The sequence below is a fragment of the Rattus norvegicus genome, chromosome 13, assembly GCF_021556685.1.
Source record: "Rattus norvegicus strain SHRSP/BbbUtx chromosome 13, alternate assembly SHRSP_T2T, whole genome shotgun sequence".
In the NCBI taxonomy this organism is placed as follows: Eukaryota; Metazoa; Chordata; class Mammalia; order Rodentia; family Muridae; genus Rattus; species Rattus norvegicus.
The window spans coordinates 101171782-101189344 of NC_141546.1; positions in this window are offsets into that span (position 1 = coordinate 101171782).

A 17563-nucleotide genomic window follows, 5' to 3' on the forward strand; every position below is an offset into this window, starting at 1 on the left:
GTGTGGTATTTGTGTATGTGTGGTGTGTGTGGTACTTATGTGTGTGTGGTGTGTGTGGTGTGTGTGGTATTTGTGTGTGTGTGTATTTGTGTGTGTGTGTGTGGTATTTGTGTGTGTATGTGGTGTTTGTGTGTGTGTATTTGTGTGTGTGTGCTATTTGTGTGTGTGTGTGTGGTGAGTTTATATGTTTATGTATGGTGTGGTGTTTATGTGTGTGTAGGGGATGGGAGTGTGGTGTGTGTGTGTGTGTGTTTGTGTTTATGTGTGTGGGCTGCTGTGAGGGAGTGGGACTGGGGGTTGGAGTGGGGAAGTGGGGGAAGTGGCATGGGGGTGGGGTGTGTCAGCACATGTGGGCGTCACGCTCTTTCTTCCTATAGCCATCCAGGTCACAGTGTACAGGATGCTACTGCTCATTTTCATGGTGGGTCTTCCTCTATCTATATGACAGGATAGACATCTTATTATATAAATCATATTCTACAATTAACTATAATAAACTATAATTCATAATGTGTAACTGTAAGACCAGACATAATCTTGTCTACACCCCTAGTCTTTCCCAGTGATATACCTAGAGTTTGGCTCCCCTTGTTCCGTAGCCAGGTTTCCATCCAGTGAGGCTGTCAATCACAACCATCCATGTGTCTCTCCATTGTCCCACGGCAGGCTCCAGGCGTCTACATCTTCCTGTTCCTTTTCTAACTCCCCGTGTCCAATTCCAGCCCTCCCCTAGTTCCTGCCTACCTGTGTATTCACGCTGACTTGATACTTTTTACCTAATCTCTGGGCACACTTTGTTTAGCTTTATTAGAATTTCTTAAAGGCCAAATACCAGGATTTCATTTTTACTTGGTTATTTTAAATATTTAGAACTGTAAGTCTGATTTAGATTTCAGCAGCAGCGAGAATGGCCACTGTGTTCTGGTTTATAGTCCTGCCTCTCTGGACGTGGCCTCTTCTATAAAGCTCTCTACTGACCCACAGACAAAGGAATACATGAAAATCAAAGTCCATCTTTTTTTTTTCCAGCCTGCAGATGAGGTTACCATCTGGCTGTCCAAGACTTTCAGTGTCCAGATCACTTGTGAGCCTTAGTTAATGTCAACAGTGTTCGGAACAAACTTGTTTTTAATTCAACAATCAATGCATATTCATAAATGCTGATGGGGGGTGGGAATGACACGGCTTCCAGGCAGAACACACGACTGGAAAACAGACAGTTGAGAGTGCGCTGTGTCTCTCCATCAGAGAGAGAAGCCCTGGTGTGCCATGTGTTCTTTGTGAAGGCCACATTTCTAACAGGAACTTGCAGTGACATTTTGAGCCTTTGAGTTTTGTTGGATGGTGATTTTTATAATTTAACCACACACACACACACACACACACACACACAGAGAGAGAGAGAGAGAGAGAGCAAATCTGTAAAGGGTAATGTGTTACAGGCCAGGAACACAGCCACACATGATATTGCCCAATCAGACAAGAATCCCATACTGAACTTTATTTGAGGTCCATAAAAATGACTGGAGTGTGTTTAAAGAGCATCTGTAGAATGCCTTGGAGGAGGTAGTTACCTGGGCATGGAAATTAACTTTAATTCAGGAAAACTGAAGAGAACACTGGGAGAGCAATGTGAACGGATTGCTGTAGCCGGAGAAGAGAGATAAGCTATACACAGCATCATGTGCACCTCCCACGGTAGGGAACTTCAGAGAGAAAGCTGTGCTACATTCCAAACTTTTGGCCTCAAATCTAGAAATCAAGATGTCCAAAAGAAGTTATTTTACGTAGCACATAATATGAAAACGTCCAACTCACCCTGTCCAAATGTGAGAACTCTGTTGGACTCAATGTCACCTCAATGTCAGGTCTGGACAGCAGCATCCCATTGCCCTGTAGACTGGATACCCAAGGCGAGAGGTCAGGGCAGATCTGTCCAGGACAGGAACCCACAAAGCCACACTCTACTAATGCTTACTATATAGTTGGGAGTCTGGGCTCGTCCACAGACCCCTGAACAGGTTAAATGGTTTATAAATGTTAATGAAGAGGTAAAGGAAACCCTAACACATCCTCACACACAGAACACTCTAGGGTGAAGCTGGGGTAGCAGGATGCTGGCATCACCACTGGTCAGGGGCATGGATGGGAGACGAATGGGGCCCTAGTTCCTCAAAGGGATCAAGCCTGTGCTGGGACAATGGACAGGGGCACTAGGACACTGTGCATTTATAAGACCAGCTATGGCAGGAGAGTCTGCCCATGCATATATGTCAAGCTCTTCATTCTGGAATGAGGAGTAGGGGTCCTTATGTAGTATTCTGTGGCTGGTGGTCTTGGAAGTGGGAGGCTTTGTAGAGAGGACACGGATGATGATGAGACCATGGAGACGGAACGCTGTATGAAGAGGAGGATCTGAGCTTGTTCATGGACAGCCCAGGCTTCTGGGCAGCACACAGTGCCAGTGACAAAGCAGGACTCTAGGCTTCTCGGCATCACACACAGTAAATCCTTTGGGAGAGAAGAGTGTGACCGTGGGCAGCTTTCCCACATCCGGGCACATCTGGAAGGACTGGTACATTCATCTTCAGAGAGTGATGCTGTCACCCGGGGAGTTAGGTGGTGATGAGGACTGTCACCACAAGTTAGTGATGCTGGCCAAATCCGCTGAGATGATGGCATTTGGGAGCAGTTCTGCATGGCAGCAATGCTGGTACCCTGTGGCTGTGCTGTGTCCTGGGCAGCACCCAGGGTGTGAAGATCACAACAAGAGATGTTTACAATGGTGAAAGTGAAACGTGATCTTGGGCTGGGTCATGTCTGCCAAGAGGATGTGGTCAAGGATGGTGTGATGGCCTTCGAGCTAGGGGGCGTGGTCAAGGATGGTGAACAAGGGGCATGGGCAAGGGTGGCGTGGGCAAGAGCAGAGAGAGGTGCTGATAGGTCCAAGGCTCAGTCTCTTTGTTACCATTTATCTGAAATCTACTATTTTAATGGAGAGGAAAGGCAGAGTTCTCTACACCCTTGAGACCCTCTCAAGGGTGAGACCAGCAATTATTAAAAGGCTCATCTCAGAGGACACTCTTGTCAAGGTGGGAGGATGAACAGTGGAGAGCATTATACAGAAAGTGCTCTTCATGGGTGAAAGCGGGCAATGGCCAGAGGGACGGCTGTGCCAACCTGTATGTCGAGGCAGGCTTTGCATGCACATCACACACGATGTATTTTCATTATAGTCATGTATTCATTACATGAGCAGTGCTTCTCAACCTTCCTAGTACTTCCGAGGAGACCCTTTAGCTCAGGTCCTCACGCGGTAGGGACCCCCAAGCATAGAATTATTTTGTTCCTACCTCACAACTGTAATTTTTCTACTCTTATGAACCATAACGTAAATATCTGATATGCAGAATATCTGACATGAGGCCTCTGCTCGAGGGCTGATTGAGCCCCAGGGGGTTCGAGACACAAAGGTTGAGAACCACTGTTCTAGAGTCTCTAGAACAGACAGCTTTCTCTAGAGGGAGTTTATTATCCAGGTCATTGTTAAACCCAGTCCTAAGGGTAAATTAAGTCCTAAGGAAGGAGACGAAATGGCATCTTTGCTGTTTACCAGAAATCCATGTCACCACCCAGGGCCAGGGATTCAACTAAGAGCCAAGTCACTGGACCAATGCCATGCAACAGAAAAGCACACAAATTAATAATAAATAGAGAATTTATAAGTAAATCCATAAGATAGCCACGAGTTACAAAGAGGACAGGGCCTTTCCTTAATGGACCTCAGCAAAGCCCTGTACGCTCTTGCCTTCCACTATGTAAAATCCTAGCAGGGTTGTGTATGCGGGTGGTGGGGGAGGGGATCATTTCTCCTCTGTGCCATTTGGTGTTTTAAGTTCTGAAAGGCATTGCCACAGTTCTCCCCTCCATTATCCAGGACTGGTTTCTCCTTGTAAATGGGTGGTTCCTGAGTGTGAAACCCAAGGTAAATAATGTGTGTGACTCCCCTCTGATGTCAGGAGCAGGGGGGATCCCTGAGTGTGAGCTTCTGTGTGCTCTCCTTAAGGCTCCCTGTAACAGACAGAATATCTTTCTTTCAGTAGGCACTCGGGCAATGGCTGTCCAGTCAATGGCCATACATCTAACATCTAATTTAAACTGCCTCCTAACACTTTATAATGGTAAGTTTCTTTTAAGAACTGGGGATTAAATTTGTTATAATTATGAAGGATACTGAGAAGTGAATTAATAGTAATAAAAGAGAGTGGACCTTCTGGAAGAGGAAGCAAAAACATCAAGGAATGATGGGAGCCTCCTCAGTTTGCTTGGTCCTCTGGGAAATGAGAGTAGCATGCCCTACCCAATTCCAGAATTACATTGTCTGATAAGAACCAAATTTCCAGGCCAGCAGGGACCTTGAACTTTGACCCTCCAGTTTCTGCTTCCCCAAAACTGTAATTATAGGCGTGTGCCATTATGTCTGGCTTCTGTGCATCTTTAATGGCCTGCTTCCATGTTCTGAACTTTGTTACTTAGTAAAACTCATGCGACTTTTGCTTACACTAAAAACATTTCTTCCTGAGCAGGATTCTGTCATTGTTTTACTTGGCCATAAATGAGCCCTTCGATTAAATCAATGAGCCTTTTTTAGCAGTGCCCAGACTGTGAATGGACATCATGACTTACTTGGCATGGTTGTTTATAATAAGACGTCACCCTGTTTATGTGAGCGATGATTTCATCTTGCTAGTTTTTTATACCACTCCCATCCATGCAGTGAACCAAACCCAGTAGAGGAGGCACGTGGACAAAAGAGCAGCGGCCGAGCTCTGAAAACCAACCTCGAAGTCCAGCTCCTTGCTGCACTGAGTAGTTGAAAGAAAGGGGCTCCTGGAGGGAGCCCCTGGCCTTCTTCACCCCCTAAGAATGGCCATAAAGATTACAGGTCCTTTCTGCAGAAGCCATACTGCTTAACAATACAAGGAAACATCCCCCTGCTCTTTCTGCCTAAGAGCTGACAGGAAGGAAGTTTGTTGTAAGACCAGGGATGTGTCTTGGTAAAGCGCTTGTTTAGCATACACAAGGCCCTCAGTTGATTCCAGGCATCTAAATAAAAGGCGCATGTTTGGGGAGCTGGGGAAGTGAGGCGGACAGAACCACAGAGGCAGAGAGGAAATGAGAGACAGGCAGGTAGACAGAGACTCAAGGAAATTTGTCATAGTGTCAGAGAGGTCAAGAAAAGTCTGAGCCAATGTTCTTGTTGGGTCCCTTCTATGTCTGTCTGTCAGTCGCACCTTCTGTTCCTTAAGGCTGGCCATTTGTTGAGTCTTGGGACAGCTTTGGCTGGGTCTCTGAGGTCTTGTTTCTAAGTTTCTGAAGGCTCTGAGCACACACGCAACTCGAAGAAGTAAAACTGACCTTCTCTCTGGCTAAATGTCTTGTCAAAAGCTGACCCAACCCCGTGACACATGGGGAAACATGTCTCCTTTTAGCTGGGGCTTCCTCTGGCTTCTGGCTCTCAGGGTAGACAGCTGGCTTTTCTGAGCCGAGCACCTCTTCCCCCGGAGGCCTGTGACTTTTAGATTCATTCTCTGTAGCAGATGCTTTCTTCTACAGAGTGCTGGAACTCGTAATTCAACACGTAAGTCTGTCTCTGTACTCCAACAACTCATCTCGGATACCAGCACCCTATTCCAAAAATAATCCCAATTTTGCTGAAGCCTAACCTGGAATACAGTAACACCCCATCTTCTTGGGTATCGGAGTCTGCTCTAGAGCTGCTGAGTTTATTGTGGATCTTGACTGGCGTCTGAGGTAGAGATAAAAAGAGAAACAGGGCCTTGGCACCCAGACTGAGGGATGGCTTTGCTGCATCTTTTCATTTCTTTCCTCTTTTTAAGACAAAAAGGAGTTCATAACTCTCGGTAGCTGTTTCAGGCTTTCAAGTTCTTAGTTAGCAAATTGTCCTCAAGTTGAACCTGGGTTCCTCTTGATGCAATCTAAGCACATCCTCCCCACAGCCCCTTCTTCCCGCTCACACAGCTGCTAAACTGTACTTATCCAGCAGCAATTAGCCTGGACTCATTTGCACAATCTCTCCAGAGGCACCCATTTTCCTTAGATTTGGGTGGGTTTCTAAGCAGGATAGAAGGGACAGAAGCTCAAAAAACACCATTTGTCCCTTCAAGCTGAATACAAAGATAAAAAAAACTATTACCTGATAGAAGAAATATACAAAAAATGTGTCCTTTCTTTAGATTCTGCTGTTTTCTAATCTATTGTTGAATTGGAATTGTCTTTACAGCCTACTCAACGTCTGTGTTGCTTAATTAAAAATTGCAATCGCTACAGCGTGACTTTAAAACTTGGCATTATCTTGGTCTGTCATGACTTCACTGTGGCTTATACATGGAGGCAGCCAGGCAGTGTTAAAATGTGGCATGTGGTGAGGACCTTAGACCTTGCCAGACAGACATAGAGTGTGTGCTGAAAATGCCATTATAATAAATCACCTTGCTCTCTAGTGGAGCTGAAAACTGTGGTCAGGGTCCTGGGTTGTCACCAATCTACTTACCTGATTGTAGTGGTGACACCTGGGAACCACAACAGTGACCAGCACGGCACAATGTCCGTAAGGTGCAGCTGTAGCACTTGGATCTTGGCGGTAACCAATGGCTGTCTAATTGGACCTATGGGCACCTTACCTCAAGGGAAGTCACGCCTCCCTGGCTCTGTAAGCCCGACCCTACTACGCAAGGTTAGTTGTGAGATCATGGATCTTGGAGGAGAAGCTATTACCCCCACTACCAGACCAGCACAGTTCCTAACTGCCTTCTCCATGCTCATTCTTACACCCACAAAAAAAGGTAGCAAACAAACAAAAACCAAAACAAAACCTTCTCTTTGCAGCATGGAAACCATCCCTGAAAACCATACTGGCCAAGCTGTAGGGAACCCCTGCCTGTGGGGTGTAAGACCCAACAATGAATCTGCAAAACAACTCTTGTAACGAAGGCTCAGGGAACATTGTGAAGGAGGACAGAAAGATTGTAAGAGACAACAGGCATGTGCACACAGACATGGAGGGCTCTCAAGGGGCTGGTCTAGTTATGTGGCAGTGGTAGATTCTCTGTCATTCTATGTGGTTGATCTCAATATGCATCTTTCAGCTGAACCCCCTTGGAGGGAACTAGAGGAAGTATTGAAAGAGGTGAAGGAGCTTACAACCACATAAGAACAACAATGCCAACCAACCAGAGCTTCCAGGTCCTAAACCACTACCCAAAGACTAGACATGGACTAACCCAGGGCTCCAACTGCATATGTAGCAGAGAATAGCCTTGTTGGGGCACCAGTGGAAGGGGAAGCCCTTGGTCATGCCAAGGTTGGACCCTCAGTACAGGGGAATAGGGGGCAATAAGGGGGATGTATGGGAGGAATACCTGTATGGGGGGGAAGGGGAGGGGGAAGGGGAAGGGAGGGAATGGGGGACTTATGGACAGGAAATCGGGAAGGGGAATAACATTTGAAATGTAAGTAAAGAAATATATCTAATAAAAATTTTTAAAAAAGAAAAGAAAAACAAATATCACAGCTTTGCTGAGCTTTGTCAACACTTCTAACAAAGTGCTAACCTCGTAGGTGGTCTTAGGGACTCACAGACACAAGTTAGGTTCCTGAGTTCATGACCACTCATGAGATTCGGGAGATTCGTTACTACTCCACATAGATAAGCAGTTATGTGCTGAGTGGTTTGGGCATATAGGCCTGTTTTCCAAAGTTGCTGGGGACTAAATAAGAGAGATGGATCATTGAAAGAATAGAATGAAGAGCTCTAGAACTTTAATACCAGATAGAACACACTTCTCTAAATGCAAAGCATTTGCATCGATGAAACAGATTTTTATACACCTAACTTTCCCAAATATAATGTGCTATTTTTGAAATCACAATCTCTATCTTTCAGAGTGAAGATGTCTCAACTATTTTCTACATCACAGAATCTTTGAGAAACATGGCTACCCTTGGGGCAAAGAAAACAAAGGCAATCTTACGTATACTTCTGAGACTTGGTACCTCTCCAGGAAGTCAGCTGGGGAAAGCACAGTGGTACCCATGTGTCCACTTTCTTCTAACTCCACAGTGTTTGGCGTTATCTGCAAGGAGAAGGAAGCTGGAAATGGCATAGATTCAGTCTCATTCGGAGACTGGAGGGTGTGAGAACTTGACCGAGACGAGATGGGTGGATTCACCAGCATGTCATGAATGCAGAAAGTATGTTAACCATCAAAATATAAATATTTCCAAGTACTGGAAGTCAAGTGTACATGTCTGAGAGAATTTCAGGGAATTATATATGACTGAGTTACAGTAACTGCCTTTCTCATTACTGTGAACAGATAGCACAGAACAAAGCGACTTGAAGGAGAAGGGGTTTATTTAGGCTCATGCTACAATGCACAGTGGCAGGATCAGGAGCCTGACCAGGCTGGTCCCACGGCTACCACATTCAGGATGAAAGCTCCACAGCTCATGGGTGGGGATTACCTACATTCAGGATGGATTGTAACTCAGTTTAACCTGTCTGGAATCACCTTCAAGGACACATCCCAAGTTAGGTCTCCCAGGTGACTCCAAATCCCGTGCGGATGAAGATTAACTACCACACAACTGTACAGCTGCATGAAAATGTTCTGCCAGTCACCAGTCTATCTGGTCTCCTCTGTTTGAGCTCCACCTTCCCTTCAAGACCTATTTCCCCGGGGTCAAAGCTTTAATTAAGTTCCTTTCAGCATTTGTCCCATTGTCAGCGGACTTGGGATTAATTCTTGTCAGTAGAGGGCAGTAGAGAGACAGTGCAGAGAGGAAGGGCGGTTCCTGGTCCCAAGCCTGTGTACGCTACAGCCAGTTTTCTCTATGTTTCTTTGAAGCAGCGTGTCTGTGGTGGGACTCCATCCATGAACAGCTTCTCCTGGGACTCTGAAACACGCACTACAGCAGGTTCTGACAGTGCATCACATCACCCACTGAGCAGGGCTTGCTCCCTGGTTCTCCTGTGGGTTGGGAAGTCTTCCTCAGACCCATCCGGGTCCTGCTCCGTCTGCCTGCTACTCTGGTGTTCTACTCCTCTAGACTTACTGGCCAGTCTCTCGGTGCACCAATTTATAGTTAGTTATAGTACTTAATTCCTTAAACTTCCTGTATTTGAATTGATGTGTGGTGTGTCTCGCTTGCGATCTGGCATCTGTGAGCCCTTACAAAATAATTTACCAGTGAATTAGAACTGCAAGTGTCACCTTTGTTCTCTCTTATGAAGTAAAGCTGCATGTGACCTATAATTTTCTTTTTCCCTACCCAAGTCTTGGTAGGGGTTAGGAAAATTCCCTTTCTATTTTCTGACGGTTTGCTGAAATGAACCTACAGCAGGCATAGTAACAAAGAAAAGAGAGAAGTCAGTGTGCACAGTCCACCCAATTCTGGAGGACTCAGAATTCTACATGCCTTTCTGATAGTGGCTCAGATGGCGAGGCAGATGATTTTCAGGACTTCCCAGGGTAGGAGATGGGCACAAAGACTAATGGCTTTTGATTCTCTCTGGAAGTCAAATGGACCAAAGGACAGAAGACAAAGTCTGTCTAGGTGGGGCTATCCTTTGTTCCCCTTGATGAGATAGGTTTGGTCTTTCTCATCAGTGGAACCTCAGGATGGGATCAAAGTGAACTGTTCTGTGGGTCGTTTTCAGGTAGATGAGAGGGTTCAGAGGAAAGTCCCTTCCTGTCTCAGGAGGAGGAATGTGAGCAGGCCGGGCGGCTTTGATTCCAAGGCCTTTCAGCTTCCCATGCCTCAAAGAACTGGGCATGTCAAAGCTGAGTCTTGACACCCACTGTGGAAAATGCTACTTTGGATGACAGGACAGGTTCATTGGAAGCTTTACTACAGCGCTTTATTCCAAAGCCCCTCAGATTCATGGTTTTCCAGAGCAAAAACCACCAAAGCCAAATGGCTTCAGTGGGCGAGTGTGGAGAGCGCTAGGGGAGAAGGCACAGAACAGCTCTGGGAAGTGAGCTCCTCCCTCCTTTCCCATCGGGCCACTCTCATCTCACCACAAGATGGGGCCTGCAGAAGGACTTCTCACCGTCCTCTTCCTGAGAGAAAGGTGTCCAGCTGTTTCGAGCAACTCAGATAAGATGCCGGAGTTTAAATCCAACATCTCAAAGTCCAGTCATAACAGGGAGACTAGGGATGTGGAAGCCACCTTCCTTAGCATTAGCACTGACAGTCCAAAACCAGAATGAGCACTCAACTGGGAGTGGCAGGGCTAGTCTCAGACCACGATCTTCCTGCCTCTACTTCCCAAGTGCTGAGATTACAGACACAAGCATCCACACTTACCCTGGGACATTCCCTTCTAGGTTGAGCAGGAGAGAATCTCCAGAATTTCTTCCAGTTCTAGCAGCACGAACACTGTCTCCAGATCTCTTTAGTAAAGTAAAGTTAGATGACAAAGTATGAGTCAAGTGCACATCAAGGACAAGACATGGAAGAAGAAGTAAGAAAAGTTGAATAGTAGCCCAGGATTCTGTCTCAAAGTAAACAGTGTTTCTGGACTATTTCACAGTTTTGGAGATCTGATACGCTGTATCCTTCTTATAATGTTTTCAATTTTATGTAAGTCCCAGTGGTAGCACATTTGAAAATGCACAATTATGAGTGCCCATGGAGGCCAGAGGTGTCGGAATCCCTGGTGCTAGACTTAGAGGTCACTGTGAGCTGCCCAGTGTGGGCCCTTTGCAAGAGAAGTGCGAGCTCTTAAGTCATCTCTCCAGCCCCATCATCCACTTAAAAATTATTTTAAACCTGTAGTCAGATTTAGATTTCTAGTGGACTGCTGCAAATTGGGAGCAGGCAATGGTTATTTGGTCATTTACTTTAAAATAGTTCTTGTTTGAGCTCCTGCCCCGCCCCCTGCCCCCAGGAATTCAGAACAGAAGCACGTAGGTAATGCTCAGAGCTGTTCCACTGTCAGCCTTCCACAGTGTTGCCTCTGCTTACACCCTCTGATCAATCATCCCAGCGGTTGCTCAAGTTTCAAAAGTCCACATTAATAAAATGTCTGCTTGGGGTTGGGGATTTAGCTCAGCGGTAGAGCGCTTGCCTAGCGAGCGCAAGGCCCTGGGTTCAGTCCCCAGCTCCGAAAAAAAGAAAAGAAAAAAAAATGTCTGCTTACTTACTGGAGTTTTATAAACATTTAGATTTAGGATGCTAATCCATCTGGTCGTGTCAGTGCAGGCCTAGACAGACAGGCAGGTCGGTGGTAACAGGAAGATTGTTTCTTGACCACCATACAGTGAGGAAGAAGTCCATCCACCCCAGCACTCCTGACGGGTCAAGTCAGTCCAGTAAGATGGCCTGCACAGAAGTGAGGGCTGTACCGGGTAGACTTCCATTCATAAAGCCAATCAGCAGCCTTTGGATTCTCAGCTGGTAACCTAACCTAAATTACTTCCTGCATTTGCAGACCCCTCTCCACTTTTGTAGCAACAAGTTATTAAAAAGAAATGGATTGAAGGAATGACTGGCAAAACACATGCCTCCTGGCCCACCTCTCCCTTCATAAGTGCTGCAAGGCATTTGGCTGTAACTGGCATACATCCACTTCAGAGTGAATCAAATCATCTTCCTTCTAGCTCCAGGAAGGCTAAGTATTACCCTGAACCTATGCTCGGTCACCCAACAGTGCTGGGTCTGAGGTGCTCACCATTTTCTCCAAAACTTCCTTGTATTCAGCAAGAGTCTTCCTACAGTTTTTTTGTAAAGCAGAGTTGAAACCAAAAAGAATCACTGAAATGTTTTCTCATTTTTAGGAAAATTTAATCTTTGTATGTGTGAATGTGTTTGTGTGTGTGCGCCTGTCTCTGTGTGTGAGAGTTTGTGTGTGCAGGGACCAGTAGTGTAAATCAACCAGACTTCTGGCTTTGAATCAACCGCAAGGGCAGTATATGCTCCTAACTTCTCGAGTATCTCTTTAGACAAAATCATCCAGCTCCCTAAGCCATCTTGTAGGACTTTTCTACTTTTTTTTTTCAAATAAAAGGATTTAGACCCAACTTTTAGGGTTCTTAACTAGAGAAGCTGCTACTGTAATAAATTCCAGCCACAAGAGGGATCTGGTGCTTAGTCCACGTCACTATACAGGCACAGTCCTTGTCACTATATATAAAATGCATAGGTCAAATGGGGTATGGAGGCATGTAGGTGCTATAATTGTTTGAAAACAGCTTTATGATTTAAAAATATCTACTAGACTTTATACTTACTTGAATTATAGTATTTTCACAGAAAGTCACCCCCAAAGAAAGAGCCACGAAGTTGCCTGAGTAGTGATTCATCTCCACATTAGGTTTGCTGGGGTTGACAGATGGGGATAACATCCCTACTGGCCTTCCCAAAGTTTGGCAGTAGATGTGCATGATCTCATCCTACAGAGACAGAAGGTTCATTCTGCAGATCTCTTGGCACAAGATGATGAAGAATAGGGAGGAAGTCAGGATTCTTAGCAATGCATTCAAGAAGCGTTTTCCAATGTCAGAATGCTTCTAATCAAACCTGATGTGAACTTTAATTATGCACTGCTGTCAGATAAGAATGTTCTAGATTCAAGGTGCTTGATGTAGCTGTGAAATATAAGGGCTTAAACACAGAGCTAATTAGTCGTGCCTTGAACTAAATGAAACACACATCCCTACAATGCTCCCATGGAGTCTCCACATCTCATTGCTATTTTCTCTTAACGACTCAGCACTAAGACTTCAGCCAATTACAGATACTTTGCTTCCTTGAGCAGCTTAGATCAGTTCTTTTTAATGGACTCTGAGTTACCGAGAATGCAATTGATATTCTGACATTCTATTATAATTCCTTATATATCCTTTTATGTAATTCCTTGCTTTGAAGCAGAGAGAGCACCAACATCAACCTTGGACCAGCACCCAAGACAGGGCATGTTCAGAGTATTAAAAAGCTCAAATCAGCACCTCCATTTCCCTGGGCCTTTTGCTATTGGACCTAGAATTTGAGAGATAGAAAATGGGTTTGAACCTGGTTTTCAACTCAGATGACAGTGGGTGCTTAGACAGCCACAGAAAGGGTTCTGAGTGAGTGGACAGGGAGTTAGGACAAGCACTGTCTGTCATGGCAACCAGAGGGAGACTTGAGGAACCCACAGGCATAAGCACAGACAAGGTAAAGAATGTGTGGGCACCTTTCCAACCATGTGAGGGACAGTCATGTAGAGCAGAACACCAACTTGTTCTAAAGCACCAGGTTAGAACCAGCAAGTGAGACCACAGGCTCCTGTGACAAAGGCCCGATGACCAGTCACAGAAACCCAGCATGGAAAACCAAGAGGTTCTGCAATTTCCCAAGACTTGGAGGGACTCGGCAGAGGCAATGCCTTTGCTAGGCAGGATTCTGACCACTGCGCATGATGAAGGCAAGCACTGTGTTCGGAATTCCCCCACACCTTCAAATCTCTAACAATGGGAAACCTTGCAATAAAGTCAAGTGTACAATGACACTCAGTTAGTAGATACATTTATAGTGCTTCTCCTGAAGTTCCTTCCCAGTGTAAAAGCAATATCTCAACTCTGCTGTGTATTTTAGGAAGTATTTTGATTTCTAAGTGCCCTTAGATGTAACTTGAATTTAAACATTCCATTAGTTATTTGTTACTAAGACAAACTATTGGGCAATGGCAATGAAATGAATGGAGGGAGGTGTGGAGGAAGGAAGGAGGCAAGGAGGAGAGGAAGGGAGGAGGGAGGGAGGAGGAAGGGAGGAGGGAGGGAGGAGGGAGGAAGGGAAGGAAGGTTTATTTTGACTTGTACTTCTAGGGACTGTGGACCGTCATGGCCAAGGCATCATGGTGACAGAGCAGGAGAGGCTGGTCTTACCATGTTCACAGTAAGAGGCAGACAAAGACGAATGCTGGTTCCTCCTGTGTGTTCAATCTGGGACTCGAGCTGGCAGAATGGTAGGGCTTACCTTCAGGTGACTCTGCTCTCCTCAGTTAACCTAGTTCAGATAATATCTTGCAGGTGTGCACACTTATTTGCTTCCACTGTGTCTCTAGTTGGCAAGATTAATCATCACAAACATCTTTAAGAGACAGAATTTGGGATTCCCTTGTGTGAATTTTGGTATGTCTGAACTAGGAGTCCTTGCCAACATGAAACGTACCAGACCCACTTGGGCTCTAGATTTGAGTCCATTTGGCTTCTGGAAGGTTAGGCATGTGATCAGTTATTGTCCACCAGCAGTTAACATCTTTGCAACAGAGTGAATGAGGTGGGAGAAGTCCCAGGAGATCAGCGTCCTGCGTCCAGAAGAGAAAGGCCTCTTGATTCTGCTGTGGACTCGTGGAGTCTTTAATTCTCCCTGCAGCGTCCTCAGGCTGGCGTGTGGGACGTGTGGCAGATGGATGGCAAGGCTCATCAGGAGCAGCACACACATATATCATGTGAGTTGATCTTTTTATTTGCCACTCAAGAAGAGCGGAGAGATTGATTTGGAAGCACGGTAATGAAGGTGGGAGGTACTACCTAGACTGTAGCTTGTCTTCCGGACATGTTCTTGCTACCGTTTTCCTCTTTCTCAGGCTGCCCTGCTCTCCTCATCTCCACACAGTTTTCCTGAAGGGGAGACTGGATGTTCTGATGGAAGAGCTCAGTAGCTTAAAAAGAAAAGGTAGCTAAAATGTTGGAACATCGAGCCTCTGTGGGTGATGTTTGGTGAGAATTTTCAAATGTCTAAGTGCATTCTAATGTTTGCCATGTGCCCATATACATGGAAACATGCATGTACATATGTACAGTTCCACAACATTTAAAAATAACTGTGATCTTCATATGCAAATGTGACTTCAGGGTTTGTGTGTGTGTGTGTGTGTGTGTGTGTGTGTGTGTGTGTTCCCTTTCCTTGTATTTTGTCTCATGACAATAAAATGGTTTGCTACAAGGACAACAGAAGAGTAAACAAGTGTCACTCTTCCTTCACATAACACCAATCATCTCTGCTCCTAACATATAGCAAAAGAAATGGCTGTCATCACATCCACACAGTCAAAGAATGCACCATTCCTCCAGGGGACAGTGGACGGCACATGTTCTGTGGCACTGCTGCATGCTAAGGACATAGCACGGACCTCAGAGGACTGCTTCAATGATCTGAAACCAACAGGCAGAGCTGAAGCCTCATGTTAGAGCTGCGTCTCAAACCTGCTATTCTCCTGTCTTAATTTACTCCCTGGATATGGGAATGATATTCCTAAATTCATGTGATTTGGAAACACTATGTAAAATAACTATAAGTTCGTTATGAGACAGATATTTATTAAATTACAGATTCCAATGTAAATATTTATAAACAATAGGTATGTATATATTACATGCATTTGAGTGTTAGTTTTTATAAATGTGTGTGAATACATCTTAGCCTGTGAGGGTCCATGCATGCCATGCACTGTGTGCAGAGGTCAGAGGACCTCATGTGGCATTCCTCACCTCAAAGTTTGCTGAAGAAGGCAGGCTCTCTCTCACTGAGTACCTCAGTCTAGCTGGCCTGTGAGCTTCAAGGCTTTCTCTGGTTTCTTCAGAGTGCTGTGGTTGCAGACACATGCTCCCACATCTAGCTTTTGCATAGTTTCTGGGGATTTGAACTCAGGATGTCAGGTTGAGCCATCTCCCAGCCCTGCCCTGCCTTCTTGACTGAGATAATGTATTGCTATGGAGCTCTGCCTGGCCTCCAATTCTTTAGGAGCATAGGCTGGCCCTTGAGTTTGCAGTGAACCTCTCGTTCAGCCTTCAGAGTGTGGGGTTACAGACAGGTGCCACCATGCCCAGACTTGAGTGTGTTTTAAGTAGTTAAAGATAACTAAAGAGACAAACACATAGCATGAATTCCCTAATCATGACGCTGTTATTCACTGACCAAACCACTGTTCCAACTTGATTTTTCTGCCAAGTCTTGTTTCCTTTCCTTTTCTTTTTTCTTTTTTCTTTCTTTTTTTTTAAATTTGGCTTTATTTTTCAAGTAGGAATTTCCAAAAGTGTAAGGTCATGGATTTTGAAACAGAAAAGGTTATTATTTATGTTTATAAAATTTGAGTCACAAAAGCTAATGTGAACATACAGTTATCAGTGGTTTTTCAATCATGGGAGAGTCCTTACTATTTAGTGTATGTGTGAAGTTGAAGGTCTCAGTGTGGTATAAAAGTCTCATGCAAAAAGAGAGGTGTGAGCCAACCTTTCCTCCTTTAGTCAGCTTGAGATTATCAATGCTGTGTCTCTGAAAACAATCCTACAAGGCTACCAACCATCACTGACCCCACAGAAACATACGTCCAGGAAAAGGAATACAATTTCAGAAAGCGAGTGTTGCAGTGGTTTGAGATACAACATCTCCCATAAGCCCCTGTGAGAATCCTTGGCCCCCAATGTTGACACCATTCTGTGAAGTTCTGGAAACTTTGGAAAGTGGGGCCTACCAGGAAGAAGCAGGCCACTGCAGCCATGTCCATAGAAGCTGTGAGCCACCACATCTAGCTCCTCCTCATTGTTCTGTTTCCTGTTCAGCATGTGGTCAAGAAAGTCCTCTACCCTAGATCCCACTGCTATGGGGTTCTGTTCAATCAACAGGCCAAGCCACCGTGAACTAAGTCTTCTGAAAGTCCAAGCCAAAACAAAGGTCCCTTTAATCTATTGCATTGGGTATTTTTTACGATGACTAACAGTCTAACACCAGGCCAAGTCATAAGATGTCTATGAGGAAAGAGGAAGTTGAGATTGGTCATGGTCTGATAGGTCTGATTGTCCAACTGCTCAGTGCTCATCACCATTTTAAACAAGTGGCGTTGGCTTTTGGGAGAGCTACAGGAGAGGTGAGTAAGTGAGGAAAAGAAAAGATGTTGATGTCAGGGAAATACAGGTGTGGGAATCTATGGGCCCTTGCCTTTGTTTCAGGAGGCCACCGTTTATGCCACCACATCTCCCTGTTTACTTTTGTCAGCCCCAGACAGAACTCCAGCAAGCTGAACAATATTAAATATTATTTTTTGAGAGTGTGTTGAATCAGAAGAGCCATGCTAAGTGAATTCGACCTTTTTGGCACTGCTGAAAGAATGATTATTTGAATTTTAGGTGAAGAAATTAAGGCTGGGCAAACAATAAATGTTCATAAGATAGAAGGCATAGTAAATGTCTCCGGCCTTTGAAAGAGTCCATTATGGTTTACCAGAGAACGAGCTTAGAGAAGGACTCAGCTCTGCTTGTCCTTGGTGTGAGGTTTACACATATCTTTGTCAGTGTCTGATGGGAAATTTCATGTATTCTTAGCTTCTCTTAGAAAGTAGACAATGTTATTTGGGCTCTTTTTTGTGCACATAACCAGAGAAGGATGCTAAAGACTGCCAACTTCCGAGAACACATGTACTAGGGGTGTCGGATTTGCCTCACCCCTTGCATTCTTGCCTCCTTTCAGGAAAGTATGCAATTCATGAATGATACAT